General features: G+C 34.1%; 1 pseudogene; it reads left to right on the forward strand.

Moving 5' to 3' along the window:
* The first annotated feature begins 217 nt into the window (after nucleotides 1–217).
* The window catches only part of LOC131629130 (uncharacterized), a 49,497-nt pseudogene continuing 35,578 nt past the window's right edge, over nucleotides 218–14,136 (forward strand).

Consider the following 14,136-nt stretch of genomic DNA (forward strand, 5'->3'; position numbering starts at 1 on the left):
AGATTACATTAGTACATTACCCTATAGTTTGTTATGTAACGTTTTATCTTCTCTTAAGATCAATGAAGCTGTCAAAACAAGTGTTCTTTCTTCCAATTGGAGATACGTTTTCACCAATCCAACAAACCTTATTTTTGATTCGGAAAACATGCTAGTGAAAGATTACTCATTTCCCAATATATGTCAATTAAGTAAAGTGTTGATTTTTAATATCAAAATGAAGAGAGCCTCTACATTTGTGAGTAATGTGAACACATATTTGTTGAGAATTACAAATGTTCAAAAAATTGACAAGTTAAAAGTTTGTTTCACGTTTCGTAATAAAGGGTTTGGTTGTAATGATCTCGATGAATGGATTTGTTTTGCGGTTGAACGAAATGTAGAGGAGATTGATCTTTGTTTGTTCGAAGAGAATCATCTTAGTGCTCCTAATGATGGTTCGTTCTATGTTTTCCCTTGTGACGACATTGTTTGTTTCAACTCGTTTTTGAAGTGTTTACGCTTAGCACATTGTTTACTTGCTCCACAAAAACCATGTTATGGTTTTAGTACACTCAAAACCTTGGATCTCTTCAAAGTTGATTTGAAATCCGAAGAACATATTCGGATTTTATTGTCGAGTTGCAACAATCTTGAATGGTTAAGTTTTTCTGAATGTTGTAATATGGATTACTTGAAAATTGAACACTCTTTTTGCAAGAATTTAAAGTACTTGAAAGTGAATCTTTGTCACCAATTGAAGGCAATTATTCTCAAAAGCAAGAACTTAGAGACTTTGGAATATGTGGGAAGCAAAATTGAATTCTTTTTTGATGCCCCTATGCTTAAAAGCTTCTTTGGTCGTGTAATTGAATCTCAAGGTTATAATGATGAAAATTGGCTAGTTTGCAAACTTTCCACTCATATTCCTCATCTCGAAAATTTGTTCCTTGAATGCAGCTGCATGGTAAGTAATGAATATCTTATTGAAATACATATTCTATTTTTCTCATGTCTATGTAGTCAAATCTCAATCCTCGTCTTAATCTAGTTTTTAAGAGTTAGGTTAATTTGACAAATGAAATTTATTGAAAAGGTACAAGTGACCGCAAATTATTTTGTTATTAAGGGTTGATTTGTTTCAATTTTTTAAAAATAATTTTTATATTAATGTGTAGGTTTTTTAAAATAAAATTTTCAATTTTTTAAATAAAATTTAAAATGAAAAATAAGTTTGAATAATATTTTTATAAAATATTATTTTAAACATTTCATTACTTTATTATAATTTTTTATTTCATCATAAAATATTTTTAAAAAAATTTATATGATTTTGAATATATTTTAATCTTTAATAATTTATATTCATGTTGTTAGATGTCAAAATTATTTTTTGATTTATAGAAAAATAATTTAAAAATTTATAATATTTCTAAAAATATTTCATAAAAATTATTTTTAAAATATAATTTTTTATTTTTTAAAGCTAAAACAAACCATTTTATGGTGAAAAAAGTAAATCAAATCTCTACATACCAACTTTTAAATTTAAATAAGTCCATTTGCTACATATAATCTAGATTATTATTATTATTATTGTTATTATTATTATTGTTATTATTATTATTATTATTATTATTATTATTATTATTATTATTATTATTATTATTATTATTATTATTATTATTATTATTATTATTATTATTATTATTATTATTATTATTATTATTATTATTATTATTATTATTATTATTATTATTATTATTATTATTATTATTATTTGGAGTTTAAGCAAATATTCATCTATTTATATACGTTAATAGTTATTGTAAGTGTTTGATATATTTTTCTTTATTTAATATTTTTGTTACTTACTTAGGGTGAGGTTATGTCAAATAGATTCCACACATTTCAAAACTTGAAGATCCTACAAGTTATAAAAGTGGCCATATTTAGACAAGACCTTTCATGGATACCAGTTGCTCTCAATGCATGTCCAACTCTTGCAAAACTTAAGCTTCATGTAAGTATGTAAATTTCTTTTACAATGAAATGTGATCCTTGGATTTTTAATGAGCACATAAATGAGTTGAAATTTATTGAGTGCTTTTATTTTTTGTAGCTAAGGACCTATTTTAACATTGATGAAGAGTTACCACAATGGCTTCCAAGATGTCCACACAATCATCTAAAGGAAATAACAATAACAGGAATTAGAGGACACTCAAGTGAGATTGCAATTGCAATTTATCTACTAAAGAATGCAATTTCCCTTGAGAAAATGATAGTTGATCCTCGTCCAAGAATTTACACTGGAAATGGTAAATGTGTTTGTTCAGAAGCATGTGAGAATTGGAGCATGATTGGGAGGCACAAGGTTGAAATTCTTCTCAAACAAGAAGTGAGTTCATTGGTGGAGTTGTTAATCTTGTAAACAAAAGTGATTTTGGAGTTTATGTGACAGTGTGAGTCAAGGGAGAATGCTGAGAGAAAGTAGAGGATGAATAAGTGATGGAAATGTGAAGTTATAGTTTGTGATTCACTAGTAGTATAGTCTATATGTAATAATCAATTGTAAAATGTAAAAGGATACTGTTTAGGAACCCTGAGTTCAGTGAACAAAAGGGAGTTCCCCCAAACACTTCAATGAAATGAATAAAGGTTCTCTTGACATGAATTGGATTTAGCTGAAAATTATTCTGTTGATCCCTTAGTAATTATGTTATTTATTTATTTATTTATTTAATTATATATATAATAATAGAAAATAATATATTAAAGTTAGAGATGAGAATTACCAGAGTATGAAAAAAAAGAATAACTTATAATAAATAGAGTGTAGTGTAATCTAGGAGAGGAATTGCACCATGACATAGCAAGCATGGAAGTCTTGTATGTGTGTTATAATGTAGCATGCATGATAGTCATGAGTATGTGCAAAACTCATCAAGCATACATGAGAACCTATATATAGAAGCTATGACAATGTAAGAAGGTAATTTCTACCAATGAATATGAAATGAAATTCACAATAACTTTTTCATCATGGTATCATTCTTCTCGTCGATCCCTTCCGCTCTCTATCAACTCTAATTGAATTCAATTATGTTCTAAGTGTGTAACTTCTTCTTCCTCCTCAAGTCACCAAGGCTGAGCTCGCACAACTTTCACAAGTTGTTTCCCCTGCAACTAAGCTGCAACATTTTCATAGTCTTGCGTTCAACGAATCTGATTTGTCTACTTTACATAACTTTGGATCGAAGCTTTCGATCAAGCTACACGAAAACGATTATTTGTTGTGAAATCAACAAGTTAAGGGTGTCATACTTATTTATAGAGTACAAAAAGTTGTAGTCAATCCTCACATTCCTCTGAAGTTCAAAACTGTGCAATATCAAGCTGAAGGAAAAATATCCGATGAATGTGAAACATGGATCGTGCAAGATCAAACTATCTTCACATGACTTCTCTCCGTCATTTTAGAATCGATGTTACCGCATCGTCTATGTTTCAAACATGCGTTTGAAGTTTGGGACAAGATCCACAAATAGTTCAATGCTCAAATGAAAGCATGTGTTAGACATCTTCGTATGGAGTTAAAACCAGTCAAGAAAGGTTATAGTTATATCATTGAAATCGTTCTTCATGTTAAAGCAATTGCAAATTCGTTATTAGTGGCAAAAACTCCTTTGAGGACTTCCAGAATTGCCCGCCAAGTGGGAAAGACTCCCAATCCTACTTCTCATGGCATCAAAAGAAAAAAAATACAGAAATAGTAAATCAGTTCAAGAAAGTATACTGAACGGATAGTAATCCGGAAATAAAAGTTAACTAAGTAGTAAAGAAACCCATAGACTTCACGCGAGCTAGCACCAAGCAACAAACAAAGTCAGAAATCCGGTGTGCGGCATAGGCATCAAAGCATCACAGATGTGAAAATATATCACATTCAATGTGTGGTGTGTGTCGGACACATCCACACAATCATACAAAATACATGATGGAATAAAGTTGGGACAACATTGCGTAAAGTCACCAAAACTCATGGAAACTCAAATCGAAACTGGAATTATCATTACACGCACAAATAAGCATAAGAATGCATCAACCGAATTTTGGAAAGCCAATTACAGGATATTTTTATTTTCCAGTAAGCAACGCATACATGAAACAATGTCAACCGAAATCGAAAATAAAACTGCAAATTAGTGCTCAAATGCAGTTATCGACTCAAGCTATATTATCACAAAATGCAAACATGTTTTAAATCGAAAACTCACATCAAGAGCGTTGTTCTCAAGCAAATATCCAAGTGTCGGTATAAACAAATATCACATAGAAATAGACATCGACTCATGAATCATAATCAAGAATTTACATACATTCACCAATTATTCAATCGAAAGCAAAGTTTATCAACAAAATCAAGCTCAACATAACAATTAATTACCGAAATTCAACATCGACAACATTTCCGGATTTCAATATAGTCAACAAATTCAAGAATCAAGTAATTATCACAAAATTAAGGTTCAATCCATTAATTCAACATCAACTTATGGTTCACAAATTCAATTATCTTCCACAAAAATCAAATCAAGCATCATTATGTTTCAACAACTAAAATTCAATTCATTCTTGATTCATAAAGCAATTATCTCAAGTAAGCAATCAAATCAATTAAGTTTCAAGAACTACCGAATCGACGCGAAGAGGAGGTTGATACAATATTGGAATCCGAAAAAGGGAGAAGGAGCAGGCCGATCAGAGAGAGCTTCACGGAGGATAGAGTTAGCGTGTGCGGCGGCCGGTTGCGACGACTGCTCTAGGCAAGGCACGATGGTGCACGGGCTGGCGGTGCTGACCAATTAGTGATGTGCGGCGGTCGAATGAGAGAGGAAAGGAGACTTGAAGTTTTTGATGAGTTTTGTTCTTTGAGTTCTTGAGAAAATGGATGAAGTTATTGTTGTGTTCTTGAGAAATTCAAAGAAAAGAAGTTTTGGTTCAGGAGAAAGAGAGAGAGAGAGAAATGAGAAAGTGTTTTTTATGAATGAGAGGGAAAATATGAAAAATCAAATATATAGTGCTCCCAATTTCGAATTTCAAAAATTGCGCCAAAACAGAAATTAAGAGTCGTCGACAAGGAAACTCATTTCGGTGCGAAATTCGGATTCGGGCTCAAGAGCAAAGTCAAAGATTACAAAATTTGTGTACCGTTGCCGTGAGAATGGGCTCAATCCGATAAACGGTGAAGAAGTTATACACATTTGAACAACGAGAATCATCTGGTCATCGGAGGCAGAAAACTTAACTGTGTAGAATTTTCATGCGCACCTTCCAAAGAATGCGACGAAACTCGATCTTCCGTTCAAAATCTGAACTCGCGGTTTGAAGGAAAACCATAGCCAACAAAATTTTTGGAATTCTCCCACCATAATCGACCCGATCTGACAAAAATTGAGGAAGTTATGAATTTTTGAATCTTGTTGCACAGTGTGCGAAACTCCGTTTCGACAATTAATTCTCAACGCTTTTGCAATATTTTAGAATTTTTGGGTAGGAATTTTCTCTCGAATCAAACAGATGAAATGAAAAAGATGCCAAGACGGAATTTTAGCAAAATGAACGGGTCAAAAACGATTCTCCAGTCAAAAGTTATGAATTTTTGAATATCTGAATGACAGTGGTTCAGCACACCGTATCCACTGTATAACTTCCAGTTAATTGCAAATTCGACGATCTTCTTCAAATAATCAATTCTTGGCCCGAACATATGAAATGGAGAAAACATCAAGACGGTTCTTTTGGCACAAGAATCGTATCAAAATGACTTAGCGGACGGAAGCTACGAATTTTCGAACATCCAACAAGTAGTTGAACGGTAAATCTGAATTTCAAGTAATTTGCATTTTCGGGTATCTTCCTCAAAGACTTAGCTTCCGGCCCGAACATGAAAGATGTAAAGAATATCAAAAAAGTTCCAATAGTGTGATAACTAAGCCGAGATGACCTTCCAGTCGGAAGTTACAAATTGTGCACTTGCACCGTAAAAATAGACCTTTGATCCAAACTATCTTGAAACAGCAAAAACTTTAATTGCGTTGAACGAAGAAATAAACGTCTACCATAAATGGCAACCCAAATAAGAGGGCAAATTTGGGGTGCAACAATATGATACAATTAATATTATTCAAATAACTTTATCACAAATGTGAGTTTTATTTTCTGTTGTGATATGGTGAACATAATATTTCTTAATTATGATGTGATATGGTGAACAATATTTTTTGCTGTGATACAAGTTTAAAAAATGGGAATAATTATAAAAGCAGCATAATATTTGTTAATTATGCAGAAAATCTAACAACGGTTATAGTCATAACCGTTATAATATCTCGCGCGTTGTCCAGAAAAAATTAAATATTAAAACGGCGCAACTGGGAATCGAACTCAGGACCATTAAAGTTATGACAACGGTCTTTTGGAAAACTGTTATGATAGGGAGCACGCTTTCTAATATATTACAACGGCTACTGGGTCGTGATAGTAAGCATCATCGACACACTACATAACAACGCCTAGGCCCACATTGTTATATATCTTTCCCAACCGTTGTTAATTGGCTTTTCCGTAGTAGTGGTTCTTTCGTTAAGGCACGAAAATTAAATTAGATGGACATGGGAGTCAAAATTAAAAGAAACTTTATCTTGATTAAATTTTAAAAATCGAGGTAGATTAGTCGACGTAAAATATATTTAAAAAATGCTCCTTTTTGATTATCAAAAGAATAAAAATTATGGAGTATTTATCTCGGTTTTCATAAAAGCCGAGGTAACATATCCGATGTAAAATCTAGAAAATATAATGGCACCTTTTTGGTTCCATATATAACATTAAATATCAGGAGTTGGGAATTGGAATTTTTTTTTTAAATATCCAGTTTTTTAAAAAAAATTTCAAAAATAACAAAGTTTTCAAATAAATTACAAAAATGTTTTTTTTTTTAAGATTAACACGTTGTCGCCAGGGGGGGTGGCGACAACGTTTTGGGCCTAAGAGGTGTTGCCAGTGGGCCTGGCGCCTCCTTTGTATTGTTTTGGTGTTGTCGCCACACCCCTGGCGACAACACCCCCCCTTATTTATTTTTGTTTTTTTTTTTGTTATTTTTTTCTTGGCTATTTTTTTTTCTAATTTTTTTTTCCAATTGTTTTATATTATTTTTTTAGTTGTTTTTAATTTTTTTTAAGTTGGAAAAATAATAGCAATAAATTAAACATTACCAAAAAACAAAATACATTAAAATGAAAACAACACACAATACATTAAAATGAAAAACCACACAAAATACATTAATGATACAAATAAAATTCCTATTTAGCGCCACGTGGACCATGGTACGATCCGCAATCAGGTTGTCTAATAGGTCGCGTAGAAGGGTCACGAGTCGGTAGTGCTCCCCTATTCCTGCGACGCCCCCCTCTATTTGGTTCCTCTTGTGTTTGATTCGATGGCCCCTCAATGCATTCCGGGTCTACAAAATCTGTGAGCCGTCCTTGACCTCTAGTATTCCCGCTATAGGAAAGGCGGGTGCCCGCATGCCCGTCAAAGCTTTGTCTAGGTGGGTTGAAATTTCTCCTAGTGGGTGCGGCCTGGAGGTTTGGATTTTGGAAGTTGGTGGTGGATTCGGTTTGGTTAAAATAGATTGGTTGTGGTGGTGTATTGAAGTTAGATGGTTGGCTGGGGTATTGTGATGTTTGTTGGTCGAATGTGTTGTAAGGCGGGTATTCTTCTTGTATGCCCATGTCGGGGGTTAGTGGTGGTGATGTGGAAGAACCCCCCACATTGAGGTCTAGGAATTGTGATCTGGAAGAGCTACCGACATGGTATTGTTGGGATTGTTGTTGTTCTTGTTGGTAAAAAGGCGTTTGTTGGTGGATTGGTTGGTGGTGGTAATTTTGTTGTTGTTGTTGTGGTTGTTGTTGTGGTGGGTAATGTTGTTGTTGGTAATTTGGTGGTGGTTGATGATGTTGGAAAGACGGTGGTGGTTGTTCTTGATGGAAATTTTGTTGTCGTTGTTGTTGTTGGTAAATAGGTGGTTGTTGTTGTTGGCCTCCAAAATATGGTTGTTGTTCTCGCGGGTCAGCCAAATAGAAAGGGGCAGACACAAACATTTCGGGATTTGTGACCGATCTGTACCAGTTTACATATTCAGGCGTTGGTTTCATTTCTTCCGGCGCCACAGGAAACTGTAAAACAGTGTTGGAACGTTTAGCCCATATTTTACGTTGATCTCTAGCAAACGTCTGCCAATGTTCTACGTACCACTATTTGCTAACCTTCGCCAGATGCCAACGTCCCAAAGAGTCAGGCTCAGGGGGGTCAGGGATACCTTGATGCATGCCGAATTGGAGCTTCACACGGTCACTTGGGTGCATCTCCACAGTGGTGAACCTTATGATGGGTGTTTTTGCCGTCCAAACAGCTGCCTCTTTACGGTCGGGTACGTGGTCCAAACCCAAGTAAGGTCTCCAAAGAAACTGCAACAAAAAAAATATTAATTTCAAATTATATAAAATAGTTAATTTTACAAATATATTTAGAAGATGGAAATATTTAGTGGTGTTACATCATGGGGTCTTAATCGATCCAATAGTTGGCGGTAAAAAATGATTTTGTTTACTGGCGTATTGGTGTAGTCCATCCCGAGGGCATTAAACCTAAACACATTCAAAAATAAAAATCAATATAGTTACAATTAATAATGGAAAAAAATGAAGTAATTAAAATAAGATCATTAAGTTACCTTGACGCATAAGGGAAGACGTAAATGTGCGGATTTGTTGGGGCTAATACCGGCATTCTCCACCATCCCCATGTTTGTAGCAAGAATGCACATCCACTAAATGTGCAGCTATTCTTTTTTGCACATTTGCACAAAGAGCTATATAGGTACGCCAACACCGTCGAACCCCAACTATACGTCTTAATTGCATCGATGTCCTCAAGTAGACACAAGTACATAAAATTAACACTATTCCCCGTGCCTTCGGGAAATAGAAACCTACCAAATAACAACATAATATACATTCTAGTTTTTTGTAGTTTACTTTCCTCGCTAGAGTCTCGATTCAACACCAGGCCTTGATAAGCTAGTTGAAGGCCAGAAAACTTTATACCTTGGCCCCTACCTCTTTGTCGCCCCTCACCCTCTACTAAATCAACACCCAACAATTCTACACATAGAGCGCTTGGTTGTTGGACATTTCCAAACACAGCTTTTCCATTTGTGTTGAGACCCAATAACATGTACACGTCCTCTAGAGTGACGGTACATTCACCGATTGGAAGGTGAAAAGTATGGGTCTCAGGCCTCCAACGCTCACACAATGCTAATATAAATTTCATATCGATTGAGGTGCTTATTAAATTAATTACCTTCCCAAACCCCGCACGCTCAAGATAAGGCACAATCCAAGGGTCCGGTGGACTTATCGATCCCCCACGGGTTCTAAATCTCGTGATATCCTATAAAAAAACGATGAACCATAAGTATTTGAATGTTTGAAATTAGTAAATATTATTAGAAAATTTAAGTGTTTAGAACATAAATAAATTGAATTTACTCAAACTTACATAATCGGCGATGTTTGCAATGGTTCCTCGATGCTCTTCACCCATTGTTAGGAGAGACATTTTTGTTGATGATGAAAACTAGTTGTTCTGATGAAAGTAAGTTTGATGATAGTTCTTTGTTGATGAAGAAAATGAACAAGTATGGGGACCTATTTATAGCCAAAACAAAACACAATTAAATGTGTTTGGTGCAATAAAAGTCTGCCACAATTAATTGTGAGAAGACAAGTGCATGCAACGGTTGAACACTTAACACGAAGCAAGTCGCCACCCCCGGTGACGACAACTCTTAAAAATCAATGTTGTCGCCACCCCCTTTGGCGACAACTCTTAAAAATCAATGTTGTCGCCACCCCCCCGTTGGCGACAACTATAAAAAATCAATGTTGTCGCCACCCCCTCTGGTGACTGCCTGCATACATTAGTCTTGTCACATTTAAATGTTTCAGACTTTGTATTGTTGCATGCATGCTGGTGTAAAATGTGGGGACGTGATGCATTTATTGCATAGGTGTGTAAGAGATTCCATAGCCTGCATGCATTAGTCTTGTCACATCTAAATGTTTCAGACTATGTATAACGTGTATTCTTGCATGCACTAGGTGTGTAAGAGATTCCATTGTGACATGCATGTATTCTTGGTGTACTCCATTGTGGGGACGAGATTCCTTAATAGCATAGGTGTGTAAGAGATTCCATTGTGGCATGCATGTATTCTTGGTGTACTCCCATGTCCTTGCAGCATGTTCACATACTCACTTTGATGCATTATCTTTGGTATCCGAAATTTACAAGGTATCAACGTTGCTCAACGTATACGAAAATTACTTTCCGGTGGTAACAATGGAAGCATATTGGCCTGTGTACGAGGGGGAAACAGTTTGGCATAACGATTTAATGCGTCGGAATAAAAGCGGTCGACCAAACAGCAGGCGTATTAGAACCGAGATGGATGTCACTGAAAAAATGCAGAGGAAGTGTAGTATATGTCGTGAGGTAGGACATAATAGGAACAAATGTCCCAATCGTGGTGCTAGCTCCACAACATAGTATTTAGGTGTTATGTGTCTTTGTAATTTATTTTTTCAATGAAATGAAATCAAATTATTAGTTAAAAAAATACGGATGGAAAATAAATTAACAAAAAAATTATATAAACAAATAATGTTGAAAAAATAGTTGGAAAAATTATAAATAAAAAATTAGAAAAAAAAATAGCCAAGAAAAAAAATAACAAAAAAAAAAAGAAAAAAAAAAGGGGGGGGGTGTTGTCGCCGGGGGGGTGGCGACAACACCAAAACAATACAAAGGAGGCGCCAGGCCCACTGGCGACACCTCTTAGGCCCAAAACGTTGTCGCCACCTCCCTGACGACAACGTGTTAATCTTAAAAAAAAAAACATTTTTGTAATTTATTTGAAAACTTTGTTATTTTTGAATTTTTTTTAAAAAAACTGAATATTTAAAAAAAAAATCTGGGAATTGAACCTCAAACCCTTAGTATATATTTATGTCGGATTTATAAATATCCGAGGTAACAATTTTATTAATATTTTTTACAAAATAAAATAATTCGCTTAATTCACATGTACCCGCACAGGGGCGGATACATGTGTGGGCTAGGTGTGGCTAAAGCCCCATCAGATTTTTTTAATTTTTTTTATTATATGTATAGTCAGCTATTAACTTGTGGTTTGTGAAAAAAAAAATTAAAACTACTATTTTTGTCTCTCACGTAACATCATCATTACCGCCTACCTTTTATGCATTTATGGCTAGGTTTCAACTTACAATGAATTAAAACGGAAGCCATTACACATTGTAATTTTTCTTTTTTTATATTATATATATATTTATTTATATATAGAGATATTAAATTGTAAAAGAAAAAAAATAAAATTATTGATTCTCTCTCAAATAACATTGTTACAGACTTACATTACTAACCGCTAAAACACTAACCCATTTTACTCCTCCTCTCAAATTTCACTAACCTTTCATTCTCTCTTTCATTGTTAACCTCTCATTTTTTTTCTTCAATTTTTTCTATTTGGCTCGGATACATCTATCTATGGGTGATTAAAAATCTAAGGTAATCTAATATTACTTAAAATCCCAATTTATTAAAAAATTATATTTTCTCTTTATAATATAATATTAGTATGAATAACTATTTTAAATAGTTTCATTGTTTGTTTTATAGGATGAAGAAATTTTTTCCAGTACTTTCTAGAGACAAAGCTGCTTCTTTGGCTAATCTATAAGCATCGAAAACTCAAGATCCAAATGAGATTATCAAAGTTGTTGATTATGAATTATTGGAAACGGATCCAGGAATCAGGCCTCCAATTTCAAGCTATCATCCTGATATCCAAAATGAGGTAAGAAAAACTTATTTAAAGATAGGTCGTCATCAACCTCCTAACAATTTTGTTTACCCTTGGTCTGTTCAAGGTAAACAAAGACGTCGATTTTGCAAAAATTGGTTTGATTTGTATGACTGGATTGATTATAGTGAATCTAAGGACCTAGCATTTTGTTTGCCATGTTTTCTGTTTAAAAATGTCTCTAAATATGGGGGAGATCACTTTGTGGGAGACGGTTTTGGTGATTCACTACAAGAAAAATGTTGATTAGCTGGGTGATTTTGCCAGGTGACAAACACCACGCAAACTATTGAAGTTGCAGTGTGCAAACCACCTCGCAACACATATTTTTTTTTTAAAATATATATAAATATATTTCCATCTCGCAAGAGAGGAAGGTTGATTTGAAATTTTAGAAAAAAAGTTTACAGAGTGTCAAACACCCTGCAACCATGTTTTAAAATAATTATTGGAAAATTAAATATCACATTTATTGAGAGGTCAGTGTGGCAGGAGACCTTTGGTTGATTTTACTGACACAAAAGTTACGAAGTACATACCACCCCGCAAGTCTCAATGCCTATGTACTTTGCGAGGTGCGAATCACTCCGCAAGTTTTTTTTTTAAAATTTTGATGAAAAATATATCTGGCAATTAATGATGGCACAGTGTAAAAGGGGTGGTTTGTCAGTAACATATGTTGCAGGGTGGAATGCACCTAGCAACTTGCAACGTCTCTTTTATTTGCGGGGGTGTGAACCACTTCGCAACTTTTCTAATAAAATTGGAGGGAAAATAGATCTGAAAATTAAAGATGGTATAGAGTATTAAGTACAAATGTCAGATACAAACGTTGCGGGGTGAAAAGCACGCCGCAAGTTTCAACGATATTAATGTTTGCTGGGTATTTCTCACCCCGCAAAATTCTTTAAGAAAACGTTTGCGTTTCCATTTCCCACACACTCGGTACACACCAACACCACCGTAAATATCTCTCTCTCTCTCTCTCTCTCTCTCTCTCTCTCTCTCTCTCTCTCTCTCTCTCTCTCTCTCTCTCTCTCTCTCTCTCTCTCTCTCTCTCTCCTCTCTCTCTCTCTCTCTCTCTCTCTCTCTCTCTCTCTCTCTCTCTCTCTCTCTCTCTCTCTCTCTCTCTCTCTCTCTCTCTGTTTCCCCTAACAAGCCACTGCAAAACACAAAAAATTCCTAAAAATCCCAATTTTTTTTACAAATCAAGACTCAAAGTAAAGTTGCTAGTTCAAGTTTCCTTTTGTTGCTGGGTTCATCTCTTCCTCCAACCCATTATTAAGGTACACAAGTTTATATGAATAAGCTGGTTGTATGAACTGATTTGGGTATGATATTTTAGAAATTTGTTGATGACATTTGTATGATTTTGTTTATAAATATGTTAAAATGTTAGAATATTATCATTGTTTTAATTTAGGGTTTTTTAATTAGAAAGGTGGATATGAATATTTTGAATATTTAGAATTTGAAGCTGTTCGTTTGGTAAATGGACGAGTCAGGTCCCTCTGCAAAGTATAATTTTAGAAATATCCAATCAAAATTCCAGGCAAAGATATGCTTGTGTTCTTAACAAACAAGCGTTGAAATTATACATATACATAGAAAAAACTAGCACAAAAGAGATATGAGATTCAACACATACATAAATTGTCTTTTTTCTATTCGGCTTTCCCCAAGGATTGAGTCCACCAGAAAAACTAGGCAAGTTGAGGCAAACTATCGATCGTATGCTAGCTATATATGAAAAGGTCAAAAGATTGAGTAACTCTATAAGTATGAGGATCCATAGAAAATAATATTAGAAATGTATCTGCATCTTACGTTGCATTTTTTTAGATACACTATACATCATCACATTCTACTAACGCATAAAGCCATTTATTCATGAGTTATCTAATGGTATTCATGACTAATTTTGTTTCATTTAGTATCAGAGGATAATTGGATTGAATATGACTTTAGTACAAGATTCATCTTAAAGTTCTTAATTGATTTCTATATTATGGCTGTAGAACTTTTTTTTATAAAAAAACACTGCATTCGATTTTAAGTGTATATGGAAATTATCTCTGAAATATTCACAAGGTATTTGAATACCAAAAAATGGTTCATTTCTATAAAGTGGACTTGAG

This window comes from Vicia villosa, unplaced genomic scaffold (assembly GCF_029867415.1).
Source record: "Vicia villosa cultivar HV-30 ecotype Madison, WI unplaced genomic scaffold, Vvil1.0 ctg.000525F_1_1, whole genome shotgun sequence".
Taxonomy (NCBI): Eukaryota; Viridiplantae; Streptophyta; class Magnoliopsida; order Fabales; family Fabaceae; genus Vicia; species Vicia villosa.